The sequence below is a fragment of the Nyctereutes procyonoides genome, unplaced genomic scaffold, assembly GCF_905146905.1.
Source record: "Nyctereutes procyonoides isolate TBG_1078 unplaced genomic scaffold, NYPRO_anot_genome, whole genome shotgun sequence".
In the NCBI taxonomy this organism is placed as follows: Eukaryota; Metazoa; Chordata; class Mammalia; order Carnivora; family Canidae; genus Nyctereutes; species Nyctereutes procyonoides.
In genome coordinates this window covers 40,922,723-40,936,875 of record NW_026575020.1, presented here as the reverse complement: position 1 = coordinate 40,936,875, position 14,153 = coordinate 40,922,723, and positions in this window count along the sequence as shown.

Genomic DNA, 14,153 nt, shown 5'->3' with positions numbered 1-14,153 from the left:
AGCCTCTGCAGGGCTGGGAAATGGGAATTGTTTTTAAGCGGAAAAATTACTCATGGAGCTCACTCCTTTGCCACTGCTCTTCTTTTGTTCTCAGTTGTCTCTTTCCTCTGCTTTTCCCTCCTCTTTTGCTCCTTCTTTAGTGAAGAAGAGCAGCAGACCTGGGTTCAAATGTACACTCAGTCTCTTACTAGCAATGTGACCTCAGGCCAGTGACTTAACCTCTCTGGGCCCCAAAGTTTACTCAGAAAAGCGAGGGCCATAGTGCTGTAGAGGCAGGACTGCTGTGAAGGTTAACCAAGGTAACTGCACAGAAATGCCCAGTACCTGCCTGGCCCAGAGAAGGAGCTTGGGAAACATTATCTCCCTCTCTGTGTACAGACCCTCCTGTTTCCTCCTGTCTGTATTGCTACTAACTGGATCTTCACAGGCAAGTCGCCTCGTCCTCGCCCAGCTCACTTAACTCCAACTTCTCCTTCATCCTTCTGCATTCCAGCTTCACTCTTCTTTTTTATCCTCTTCAGCACATGTCACTGAGCAGCCACCTGTGCCACACCTTTAGACTATCCCGGGTCTGAGTAATCCTGGGATGGGACTGCCCTCCAAGAGTTGCCAATCCCATGCCCTGAGTCCCCATGGACCTCCTTCCTGATGGTCATCCCAGTCCTATGTATTCCAAAGTGTCCTCCCCACAAAATGAGCACTTCGTGACGGCAGGGGCGATGCCCCGCACGGGGCCTGCCTGGCACCCATCAGGCCCTCAACAGCTACTGATTGTTCAAACAACACATGCTGGCATGTGGACCCTCCTGGGGGGCTGACTGTGAGGGCCCGAAGAGGAACTAAGCCTGGATGTGTGCTCTCAGTTTGAATGGGCACACAGATACCAAGGCAGGCAATGACACTATGGAGTAGACATTGCCCAGACAGAGCAGAGGAGGGGACAAGAGATGACAACCCCCAAGGAGGACCAAAGGCAAAGGACTTATATGGCAACTGAGTCTGGCTTCAGTCTTCCTTCCACCTTAGCAAAGAAGAAGTCAGGACTTATGGGGTTCCCATGCCCTGAGCTGCAGACTCCTCCTCGGTCTACATGCCCCTCGACCTCCATGCCTGGTCCTACCCACCCTTCCAGCCTCATCCTCCAGCCCCCCTTCTTTCTAGTCCAGCCATACTGGCCTTCCTACTGGCCAGGTTCCCCGCTGCCTCCCAGCCCTGGCACATGTTGGTCGCTCTGCCAAGAACAGTTTCCCTTTAGCAGCTTCCTCTCCATTTCCTGCCACCTGCAACCCTGGTCTCACTCCTGACCTCAGGTCTCAGGTTCTATGTCACCTTGAGAAAGCCCTTCCTGACCCCCAGCCCAGGCCAGTTTCCCTGGATCTTGGGTCTCACTGCGCTCTCTATTCTCCCATGGCATTCATACAACTGTTATGAAATAATTATGGGATTGCTGTTCATAGTCTGTCTCCCCAGCTAGACTGCAAATTGCACGAAGGCAGAGACCACGCCTGCCTGGTGAACTGCTGTATCCTCAGTGTCAAGCAAAAATACTTGATAAGTATTTGTTGAATAGAAGCTGAGCAGAATAAATAACCTTCTATAGGGGATCCCTGGGTGGCGCAGCGGTTTGGCGCCTGCCTTTGGCCTGGGGTGTGATCCTGGAGACCCGGGATCGAATCCCACATCGGGCTCCCGGTGCATGGAGCCTGCTTCTCCCTCTGCCTATGTCTCTGCCTCTCTCTCTGTGACTATCATAAATAAATAAAAATTTAAAAAAAAAATAACCTTCTATAGGCTGGGCACTTTATACATACCATGGATGGTCCTAGAATAATCCTAAAAAGGAGGTGGTTATTGTTCCCATTTACAGATGAGGACAGTAAAGCTTAGATATGTGTGACTAGCCCAAGGCCGTGCACTAGGTGAGTGGTTCCACATTTGTCTGACTCTGAAGCCACAGTCCATCCAAGAAGCCTCTTTGAAGCATAAGGGCCATTCATGGTGTGTGCGTGTGCATGAAGGGGGTTGGAATAGGTAGGCTTTCTCCTGCTTGGGTCTAAGGATAGGGGAGAGCACTGCCCCTCTGCCTGGTGTCAGTAAGGGAGGAACCAGCAGATTCCTGAGATGTTGGGTCCAGCTCTGGGAAGAGCCAGGGAGGTGGCACAGACGCTTCTCAGGAGGGGTTTTGGGGGCCCCAGAGAGCCCTTGACTTTCCCTGCTGAACTGGCTTTCTGGTACTTGTCTTGGCCCCCAAGGCCGGTGACAAGCGTTTTACGGGGCACACTGGTACCCAGGGAGCCCTGGTTCCAGACAGCTACTAAGGTGGCTGCTGCCTTTCAGTAAGTACGAACTGGGAGAGGGGAAACCAGAGTCCCTGAGCACCCCCTGCGTGCCCCCCATGTGCCCCCACCAGGGCCCCTCCCAACCTCACCATCAAGAGCGGCTTAAGGCCTTTTCTGAGATAAGACAACTTGCAGCTGGGGGGAAGTGACTTGTCCGAGGTCTCAGCGGAGAAACGACTTCAGCCGCATTCCCGGGGCTGCCCTCCCGAGAAGGGATCGGGATCGAGAGGAGGGACGGCGAGTTCTCCTCAGCAGAGGGAGAAAGGGGTGGAGAGTGAAGGGAGGTAGACCGAGACAAGACCCGGAGAAGATGGGGAGAGCGACCGACCGAGGGGTAAGAAAGCCCGGGAGCTCCAGGATCCGAGGAGAAAAAGAGGCGCAGTGAGCGAGAGAGCCGGGGACACAGTGAGAGGCCGAGAGAGCGGCGCAGGCGGAGGGAAACGCCACGGAGAGCGGGCGACGAACGGGGGCGGCAGCGGCGCGGCGGAGGCGGACCGACCCCACAGCCCGGGCCCGCGCCGGTGACCCGCGTGCGGCGCGGAGGGCGCGCGGGGCGGGTGCGCGGGGAGGTGCGGGACGGCGGCGGCCGGGGGCGGGGAGGCCGCGGCGGGTGCGCTGGGGGTGCGCTGGGGGTGCGCTGGGGGTGCGCTGGGGCCGCCCCCCGCCCCCGCCCCCCGCCGCCCCCCGCCGCCGCCCCTGCCGCACGCGCCCGCAGCCTGATGACCGCAACCCCGCGGGGGACGCGCGGCCCGCGCCCACTCGAGGCGGCCGACAGCTGGCGGCGCGGGGCCGGCCCGGGAGCCCGAACGCCGCAGACACCGCGGCAGGCTCCCGGCTCGGCGGGCCCTGATTGATTTGTCAGCCGAGGCGACGAAACAGCCCCTGTGATCCGCGCGCCCGGCCCTCGGCTGCCCGCGCCCGGGCCTCCCTCCCCGCGCCCCCGCCCGCCACCCGGCCGGTCCCGCAGGCTGGAGCGCCCCGCCGGCCGCGAGGACCCAGCGCCCGCGCCCCGCGCCCCGCGCCCCCCGCCCCCACCCCTCTCCCCCCACCCCAGCTCGCACCTCCTCCGGCTGGGCCGGGCCGGTTCCCAGGCCCCGGGGCTGCCAACTGCGCCCTCGCCCCCCGCCCCGGGCACCGTGCCAGCCCCCCGGCCCTCACCCTGCCGCTCCCCCCCCAGCCCGACGCTCCCGCCCCGGCCCGCGGCCGCCCGCAGAGCCGGCCACACCCGCCGCGGAGGACTCGGCCAGGTAAGGAGGCGCCGGGGACGCGCCCCAGGGGCCTGGGGGCTGCGCGGGGGGCGCGCGCTGGGGCCCGCCCGGCACCCGCGGACTCGGACCGGCACCGCCGCTGCCACGCAGCCGGGGACGCGAGGGAGCCCCCCGGGGCGGGAGGCCCTTAGGAGAGTTCAGATCGCACCCGGAGGAGCCGGCGGAGAGTGGGTGAGGCAGTTACCGTCTGTCTTTCGGTCCCGGGACCGGGAGGTCTTGCTCCCGGGGACAGGGACCTCTGTCCTTATCGTTCATCTTTTGAGGAATTTCCTTCCTCTCTCGCCTTCACCTCCGAGTCTCTAAAAATGTACGGGACCATTTTCCCGTGTCTCTCTTGAGGACTCAACTCTTTGCCTCTCTCATTTCTTTCCCCCAATTAAGCATATTCCCTCCCTGCTCCGATTTAGAAGGATTTTCTTCCTTTCTCACTCTCCCGTTTCGAAGGAAGTTCTCTCTCCCCTCACAATTTACGACCATCTTCTGTGTCACTCTCCCATTTCAGAGGCTAGACCCCTTTCTCTGTCACCTTTCTGCCCCCACTTAATTCTGAGTGTGTAGGCTCAATTTGAGGTTTCAAGGAGGGGGTGGACCTTGTGTTTCCCTGGCGCAGGGGCCAGCTATGGGGACTGGTCTCCCAAAGCAGGGTACCCGCAACCCGTGGTGGCCTTCCAGGCAAAGGGCAGCTTCCCAGGTGGACGGAGCATTTGTTTCCAGGGGCAAGAAGAGAAGACTTTACCCCCGAACAAAGAATTGAGGGGCAAGGAGACTGTCCCAGCCTCTCCGAAGGCTGAAAAATCCCAGCTTCTGGGCCGAGGGGCCACATCGCCTCCCTCCCCCATCCCTTTAACTTTAAAATAGTTTAATGAACACAGAGAGAGAAATCATTTTTTTTTCTGCGTGGTGAGCAGTCTACAAAGAGAATGGGGAAAGGAGAGAGAGAGAGCTTTAACTCTGATCCCCGCAATTAGTTCCCTGGGATTGGGAAGGGGGGGGCAACCGGGGAGCCTCAGTTCTTCAGATACAAAAGCATTTAGATCGCTTTAGACCGGTTAATCCTGAGTCTGGCTCGGGTCTCTTTTGTTTCCCAACTCCATTGTGGGTTTTGTGCAGTTTCTCTCTGTTCGCGTGATTGACTAGCCAATGGATGGTAATTATCCAAATGTCCCCTCTGTCCTTTGACTGACTTCTCCGTATTATGGGCAACTGTCATGCATTCTGTCATTCCATATCATATTACACGTATTATCATATGAAGTCCTCCCCCCCCCATATAAAGGAGGGAGCCTCAGCCCAGATGCTGCTGCTTTTAGAAGGAAGGGCCCCCGAGAAATTTGTCCTGGGCACGTTTTGGAATACAGAGCAGGGGACTCCCGAAATGGGAAGTTCTGCAGGTAATTTGTTTCATTGGTTGGGGGGAGTGAGGGTGATCTTTGGGGCTGGGGTTAGAATGACTGCTGGAGGCTTGGAGCAGACTAGCCAGCTGGTATTCTTTGGCTGGACCCTTGGAGCAGTTTGGACAGATCCAGCATACCTTATGGAGAAACTTAGAACCAGCCTTCTGACCCCTGAATATCAGAAAACTCTTTGGGGGGGGGGTACTGGAGCTGAGTGTCACATGCTCAAGGACATCAGCCTTTGATATCCCAAAATACACCTCTTCTACTTGTGGCCCTTTGCAGGACAAACGCTTTGGACTCTTGTCCCTGTTTGCTGCCAAGCAGACTGAGGACAGGGGAGCCAGCCATATCTATTTCAAACCCTCACAAGCTAATGCTGAAGCTCTGAGAAGGCTAAGCTTTTCCAATGATGCTTTTGCACAGATAAACTTAGTGCCCCTTGGTGCAATTGTGCATGCCATCACTTAAGAGGGAGGCAGGATTTATAACAAGGAGGCTTTGCAGACGGAGACTCTGGGGTCCTCTGAATCTGTGGGCAGGACCAGCCTTTCTTCTGCTAAAATGGAGAAAAAGTGTTTTATTATTGTGATGGATATGAAGTGCTGCCCAGATGTATAGCCTAGCAGTTAATTACCTTGTTCTTCATCAAATATATGAGCAATAAATTTTCCAGAAGGGAGGGGTGTGGATGTGTGTGGATGTGTGTGTGTGTGTGTGTGTGTGTGTGTAAATAGATGGATGGATAGATGAATGCAGAAGAGAGAGAAGCTCACACTCTTTTCAAGACCACAGAAAAAGGCAGGCAATTTTATAGGAAGCTTGATACACAGCTGCAAGATGCTTTGAATTTTTTGATGATCAAATATACATGATCAAGCTGTGCATGTTAGGGTGTGAGGTGCACTGACGGTCAATGGCTATTGATCAGGCTGTTAAGTATTTCTGCTCGGTTTTATAAATATAGATGGATCCCAGATGATTTAAGGAATTGGATAGTTAAGAAACTGGCATTCTACATTTCTTTGGAGAAGCAGAAAGAGCTAGTCAGTTACAAAAAACACAAACCATTGTTTACTCCCCTCCCCAAATACCTAGGAAAATGTGAACTTCACTTGCAAAGGTGTTCACAAATAGGGTAAAAATATCCCAAGTGTTTTGTTTGGGGTCTGCCCAAAACAGTTACTTTATCTGAGCTTTATTCACGGACTGGGAGTTAACTTCCTTGTCTCTGTCTCTCTCTGTCTCTCTGTTTCTCTCTCTGTCACACACACACACACACACACACACACACACACACACACACACACACACTGGCAACCACAATTTTGCCCCAGACTGACGGGTTACTAAAGAGATGGGGAGAATTTCATTTCTGGGAGTGGAGTCTAAGGTCCTCAAAATGCTTCTGGTTAGGAACAGGGTGAACTGGCCACGAGGCCTTTCCCAATTAACTAATTTCTTGCTAATCTAAAGATCCATTTAGAAAGGTGTGGAGGGAGTCATGGGGGAGGATGGAGATTTAAAGATAACCTCTAATTGGTCTGGAAAAATTCAGTCAACACCTAGAAAACCTTTTTCTTTTATTCTTTCCCTCCCCTCCTTCTCCTCCTCTCCTACTGTTTTTCACATCTCTTTCTCTCCTTTTGCTTTCTAGAAATTAAAAAGTGGACTTTGGGGGGGGAAAGGGGTAATAAATAGTTGGGAAGGGAGGAGGAGAGAGCAAACTTTTAATTTTTTTAAATTGAGTTTCATGGCAATCTTATTTGCAATCATTCAACTAGCTATTTTATAGAAGGATCATGGTCAAGAAAATCAGCCTTCACCCAGATCGGTGAAACTTAAGCGTACAATTTATAGTTATGTTTTAGTTTCACATCTTAAAAAGGCACAGTGTAGATTTTAGATTTTTCTATTTTCAGAAAAATCTTTTCTAGGTGAGAGCCCCTCACTGGGGGAGCTCAGGCATTCCTATTGATAAATCCTCTCTGGAAATAGAACTGAAATTGGCATCTCTCAAAAAAAGTTGATCCACCAAGAAATGGATGAATCAGTCCTGATTGGGTGGACATGCCCTTTCACCTCATTGTGTCTGACCTATCACTTAATTAATCTCTCCCAGATGCAGAGCTGTTGACAATGCCAAAGATAAGCAGTATTTTGAACAAAGCAGGAAGCTTTTTAAAGAACAAGGCACACACAGTGAGGTTTGAGGCTCTTAAAATGTGTAAATCATCAGCATTTAGATGGAGAGTTTGTTAAAACATAGCTGGAGCCGAGGTGGTCCTCTCTTTGCTAGAAACTTTCTGTGCTTTTCTTCAACCATTCACATTTACCTACATTCATTTTCTGCCTCTCCTCTCTCTGATGATCCCCTTCCTTCTGCCACTCCCTCTCTGGATTCAGACTATTCATGGCTAGTTTACTGAAAATTGTCTTCTGCTTACCAGCCTTGTCTCTGGCTCTTCAGATCCTTTTTATAGCATTAGGACAATCGAGGTGGTCAGCTTCGAAGGCTCTGGGTGACAAAATATTGACTGCATTTGCTAGTACCTTATGAAGGAAGACATTTGTACTGGAGGAGGCACCTTGGTGACTTACAGGGAGTAGTTCATTAATTAAAAGACTTGCTAATTGCTACTTGAATTACTGTACAGAGAGAATGAAATGCGTTTGTAGAAGATAACAATTTGGGGAATAAATGTGTGAGGGTTTTTTTGCTGTTGTTTTTTTTTTGGGGGGGGGTGTTGCTTAAAATATTTTTATAAACAGGTCCTAGAAAATGTGTTGCTTTTACTCATGCCTCTATCGTCAACTATTCAATTGAGCTTCAATTAACGATAATATATGGTCCGGGATCCTTAGCTGGGTTGACTGATGGAAGAGCTTTGTTGAATTTGGTGCAGGTGGCACTGTTTAATAAGCACAGGAAAGAGTGAATAATGTAGTGCTTGCAAAGAGAAGTAAATGCAAAATAGATTGCTCTAATTATGGCAGCCCCCAGAAATGGAGATGCAAGCTGAAATGGCCAACTAGCTGGGAAATTCCAAATTGAGCTGATTGTCCCCTGCCTTTTTTACTTTCGAGGACTGACACAGTAGTGTAAAAGTAAATTTGGGTGAGCTCATCTGACTCAACGCAAGTACAAATTCAAAACCTGGGTCTGGTGACCTATCCATGTTTGCCTTAACTGTCCAGAATCCTTTACCAGATAGTATAATTCAGCTCTAAAACAGGGCCATCTGAACACTTCTTGCAAGAGATCGGCACAAGCTCATTACTACCAGTCTTCGTGCTTTATCACAAAGTGTCAGGAGATTTTGTTTTTGTTTCTGTTTTGTTTTGTTTTGTTTGAATTTCTTTATGCCTGAGAAAATGAGTCTATTGGAAATCAAAGTGTGAATACTTAAGCAAACAGAATTTCCCATATACCTGCAAGGGTCCATAATGATTTTCATTCATGCAAAGATAATCGATGGGATATTGGTTGTTTTAATTAATGGAAGAATAAAAATTGGGGGGGGGGTGAGGGGCTGGGCTTCAGCTGAAACATATGTGGGAAATGACTGTTCCTCACCTAAAGAGACAATGCCAGCTTCCTAAATAGCAAGACATTTGTTAATGGGGCCAATGGAAAGTTGGGCTGGGGTAGGGGAAGGGTCCTGCAGGATATGGCCACAATGAGCATTTTCTTTCCCTGTAAACGCACCGTTCCTCTCAGAAATGTATCATGTCCTACCTTCTTAGTAAGGTAGTAAGAGAAGAGAAGAAGAGAAGAAGAACCTTCTTCCTTCAAAGAAAGGTGCATTTTGTGCTAGGAGCCTAGAATATTTTGTGATGGTAGTGCCAGTGGCTGGAAAGCCAAAATCAGCATTCTTTAGCCAGAATTAAGGAAACACTGGGGCTGAATATGTGTGGGTTTCTTCATGAAGTGGGCTGAGAAATGTACTGGGTCTGCTAGCTATGGGGTGATCTATACAGCAATGCCTACAGCGAGTGTGTGGAGACTCTCGACCCATGACCATGACTGAGGACCCAAGGACAAGCCAAGTCCAGCATCTTTAGCCAAAACCCCCTCTTCTGGTTCTGTGGAAGTGTTTACCAGATCCATCCCCAGTATGGTCTGCGCTGGCTGGGCACCCGTGTTGATTAGTGTATGTGAAGCTCATAAAAGGTTTATGAGGAAACCTTTGCTTAGAAAGAGTTTAGAGTGTCCTGCTGTCAGAGAGGGGTGGCAGAGATGCCTCTAAATACAGAAAGACTGTGGTAGGAAATATTTCCAGTCTCAAGTCCCTGTAGATACAGGAGTTGTCAGCTAGTCAAGAGTTCAGCTGCTTCCTCCCCCTTCCACCCCTTTTTTCACACAAAATCTTGGTTTTCCTTTCAGCAAAATGTGGCTCCCTGTGTGAAGAAATTTAATGCTGTTATTTGTGCTTGAACCTAAAAGGCAGCGAGATTAGCAAAATGGCCCTTCTAGGACTGGGTAGTATTCTGGATTAGATTAAAAAGAGATTACCCTCAAGGAATGGCTGTAGTTATACCAGCTGAGAAAAAAAACTGACCATCTTGTTGCAATATTTACTGTGTGTGTGTGTGTGTGTGTGTGTGTGTGCACGCGCGCGCACGCATGTGTGCGTACACGCACCCGCGCCTTCAAGGCAATTTACATCTTTGCATGGATATTAGGAGATGGGGGAGATACAGCCACCTATTGTGTATTTTGTTACAATTGTTCTTTAAGAATAATCTGATATGACAGATTTACATTGTTGATAGTGTGATTTAAGCAGGACCCAGATACAAACTTTCCCCACCCAAATCAATAATGGTAAATCCTCTCGCTGAGGTGAACAATCCCTGATCCAGTATTCCTATTTCTTTTACCGATTTGCTATAATAAAATTGAACATTTTGTCACCACTTTGAGAAACACTGCCAAACACCTTAAAACACATGTCACACGCCAGCAGCCCCTCATTTCCCTCCTCTGGGAGTTTCTACATCTGGAATCATAATCACAGATAAAAACCTTGACAAAATTGCATCTGAGCATATTCCTCTCTGCAGCCCTTACTTCCTCCTAACATTTAATACAATATTAATACCTGCCTACCGAAATGCAAGAGGGAGGAAGAGGGCTGCCAACCTCCACGTTTCCTGGTGCATCATGTTCAAACCTGAAATTCACACTTCGTGTTTCATTTTAAGTTCTGTGCATTTAACAGGGCCCTAGAGAGAGGGCCCTGGTTAGTTCCCCAACCTGCTCAGCTGACGCCCAGGGAGGTAGTTTTGGAATTGTTCAGATCGCTGCAGGGAGAAGGGGGGAGGAATTGGGCTTTGCTCTGCCTGAGACGGGCATTTATCTATCCACAGAAGCGGGCTGCTTCTTGGAAACAACTAAGGCTCCGCTAATTTTTATTATCAATAACAGTGACCGCCAGATTTTCCGTAAGGTGTGACCAAGGCAATGAACTGATTTCGTAAAGAGGTAGCCATGCCTGAGCTGATTTGCTGCTGACTGACAGCCTCTCACATCAATATAAAACATTCCTCCTGTTTGCTGATGGAGGCCCATAGGCCTGGGAGTGGGGAGTGGGTATCCTTGTTGAAGATAAGGGGTTTTTCTGCCATTCCTGCGACCTGGCCTCACCCCATCTTTAATTAAAGATGTCCACAACCCCACATTCCTGCGCAGTGGCAAGGAATCACCATTCCTCTGCCATACAAACAAGAGGGAGAGATTACAGAGAAGGGAAAAGTGAAGGAAGCCTACCCCACCGGGGGCGGTTCCTAGGGGCCAGTGTGATACCCTCGAAGTGGACTTTCAGATGTTGGTGGCTTTGTTCAGTCCCTGCCATTCTCTAACCAGAATTAGGGTCAAGACACACTGTAGCAATCCCAGGGAGCCCAACCGGCAATGCTACCACTCCTTCTAAAAATTTAAACCTTCAGGTTTCTGGACGAGTATCCAGCACTTCTAGTAGCAGCCTCACTGTAGAGGGACACACACACACACACACACACACACACACACACACACACACTTCCCTAAGCAGGACCCACTTTGGGGAGCAGGGAATATAATTTGCTGAATGATGCTACTGGAAGAACCGGAGACATTACACTTTACACAGGCAAGGGAGGCAGGCAGCTGGCCCTGTGACTGAAACAACAGCTTTAAGAACACAGTCCTTTCTGCTTCAAGGCACAGAAGAAATTGTTTTTGCCTCTTTTTTATTTGCAGTTATTATCGGAGAGGCTTCCCCGACCCCAGTCCCCAACGCCATCCTCATAGTTTCTGGTCATCCGTTGTCAGTGCCCAAAGGGGGGGGGGGGGCTGGGCGGCTCCTTCTGCGCGGAATCCTTCCCTAGTGACTCCCAAATCCGGCGTCTTCTCGGCCCGCCTTTCCCTCAGGGGAGATTCGGAGAGGCTGCAAAAATCTGGGCGCCCGCTCGCTCGCTTGTCAAGAAGCAAACTGTCTTCACATTCTCCAAGAGCAACATCCCTGCCTAGGAAGAGGAAGGAAGAGGCAAAATAAATAAAACCAGTTAATGTTGTAGTTAACTTGCAAATCAAGTAAATCTGTTGGTGCCGTATTTGAGAAATAAACCATCAGAGCGTCACAGCAAACACACACTTCTGAACGTCTTCATTTTGATTTAATGGTATATCAGCGTCAACTATCGCTTCCTCTGCTGGTACACACGGCCTGATGCCGCGGGAGGAGGGTGCCCATGTTTATCACCGAGTGAGATGACTAATTACACCTTGTCAATCACCGGCTATGAAGACATAAAACCAGCGCGCACAATGAAGTAGTTGCCTGCAGCGTCAATTAGTTGGCGATTCGGAGGTTATTGCGTGGCCCTGCTTTGGCCGCCTCTAATAACGGGACGGAGCGCCCGGAAAGCGCACTGATCAATCACTCCCCTTCCGCGGCTCCCCGGCTCCCGCCCCCTCCCCCCCCCTCCCCCCGCGCCACCGGCCTCACTTTCTCCGGGCCGCATGTGCTTCCTCCCTCCGCGGCCCAGGCTCCGCGGCGCCGGCAGCCCCGGGAGCCCCGGGAAGTTTGCGCGCGGCAGCTCCGCAGCCGGCAGCCGGGAGCCCCGCAGCCTTCGGGGAGCGCCGGGGCTGGTGGCCCCTTTGTTGGAAGAGGCGTGGAGGGAGCGCTTTTGTTCTGAGTTAGTCACGGTGGCCGGCTGGAGGCTGCTGCCTCATTATGCGCCGGGTCTGCTCGTCTGCGAGGAAGCAGATGGTGGGGAGGTAGGCAGCGGCGAGGGTAGCCAGACCTGAATTCCGTTCACCTGTCACCCTCCCACAAAAGACAGGTTCTGGGGGCTTCGGGATTCTTTTTCCCTGCCTGGGGGAGGGGCGTCGAGGGGCCGCCGTCTCCGACGCCTCGGAATAGTACTTTTACCTGCGGGCGCCTGCTCCCCCAACCCCCTGCCTCCCTTCCCCTGGGCTGCGCCTTCTCGCGCCGTGTACACGTCGCTCACGTGTCAGGATGTGTGTTTAGAGCCGGTTCCTTTCCTTGTTGGCTCTTCGCGGACAGGGCTCAGCGGTCGTGCTACGTCCCCCTGCCTCTGGGGAAGATCAGCAAAGTGACCCGCTTCCGAGCCCAGGGCCGGGGCACCCAGATCCCGCCCCGTGGCGGGAGACCCCCGGCGCGTCCCAGCCTGACGCGGAGGGATGCTTAGGCGGGCGCACCCGGAGGGATCTTGACTGCCGGGGAGCTTGGGGTCGGTCACGGATGGGCGCGGACTGCAGGTCAGAGTGGCGACGACATCGTGTACTTACATATGTGGGGCGAGCGGAGAGCCGCAGGGTGTGTTTCCAGGTTTCTTGAGAAGCCGGCGGCGGCAAGAGTTACCGAGCGCGCCTGCCCCCACCCCCTCCTGCCCCCCACCTCCTACAGCAGCCCCTCGAGTTCTCGCCAGCGGACTGTATCCATCTAGCCTAGGCGCGGAGCTGCACCAACGACAAACTCCCCAGCTTTGTTACAATTTTTTTCTACCCTTTGCGAGACCTCCAGGTGAACCTCGGTGACTCCCAGTTTAGATTTCATTCCTTACTTTCCTTGAAAGAAAGTGCCCCAGATGCGTCGGTAAAACATGCCTGTGAATACGTACAGGCGTCCGCGTGCCTGGGCGCGAGCCGTGTGCAGGCGCCAAAGCACACGTCTGTGTGAACACAGGCGCACGCGCACGTCTTTGGGTTTATGGTCCTTTCCTCGCGTTGGGGCATCTGTGCATGTGCAGCGTGTACACACATACTTGTAACTTCAAGAGTTTTTTCAAATACGCAAAACATGGCGGTGGAGAAGCCCAAGCAGGGATTTAGGTAGTATTGTCTGAACATGCACTTGTATGTATAACGTGCAATTTACCCCTTTATAAATGCATCCTCCTGCCTGGCACAGGCCACTTATACTTGATGTGCCCGAGTAAGTCTTGGTTCTACATTCCTGCTGGTCAAGTTTTTGCTAACAGAGATGAACCTGTGGGCTTGCACACATGAACACCAATGCATGTGCTTGGACATTACAGACACGCACATGTTTATGTTTGAAAGTTATGCACAGTATGTAGAAGGTATGATTTTGTGCCCTGTAAGATAAACTGCACAGACCCCGCCTAGCCTCTTACCTCCTTGAGCAAGCAGACACCTCCAAAGCAAACCCAGAAAATGGGGCTTTGTTACTGACTTGCTCACTCAGTTTTTCTCCACAGTCACTTTTTGTTTCCTAAATCCAGCTTCACCACACATCTAGGCATCTTCCCTATGTCCCCAAGAGACTCTGGGTTGAGCCTGAAGTCTGGGAACTGGGGTGGCAGTTGGGATTTACCCACAGGCTGGGCTGTTGATCCTTGGAGAAGTGGTGCAGCCAGGCGGCAGGATGGATGTCTATCAACAGCTGGGTCTCTGGCATGATGCAACCAGTCAGCAGAGGATGGGCCTGGGATCTTTAAGGACCTCAGTGATACCCAATGTGTGTCGAAGTGGGAAAGTTATTAATAGGAGGAGATGGAGAGGGAAAAGAGGGAGTGCTGAAAGAATTTGGTTAGTGCTTACTACGTTCCAGGTACTTTAAAACCCATAATCTCTTTTGTTCAGTGCACGTGTGGAGGGGGCGCCTTGCCGTCCCTCAGTG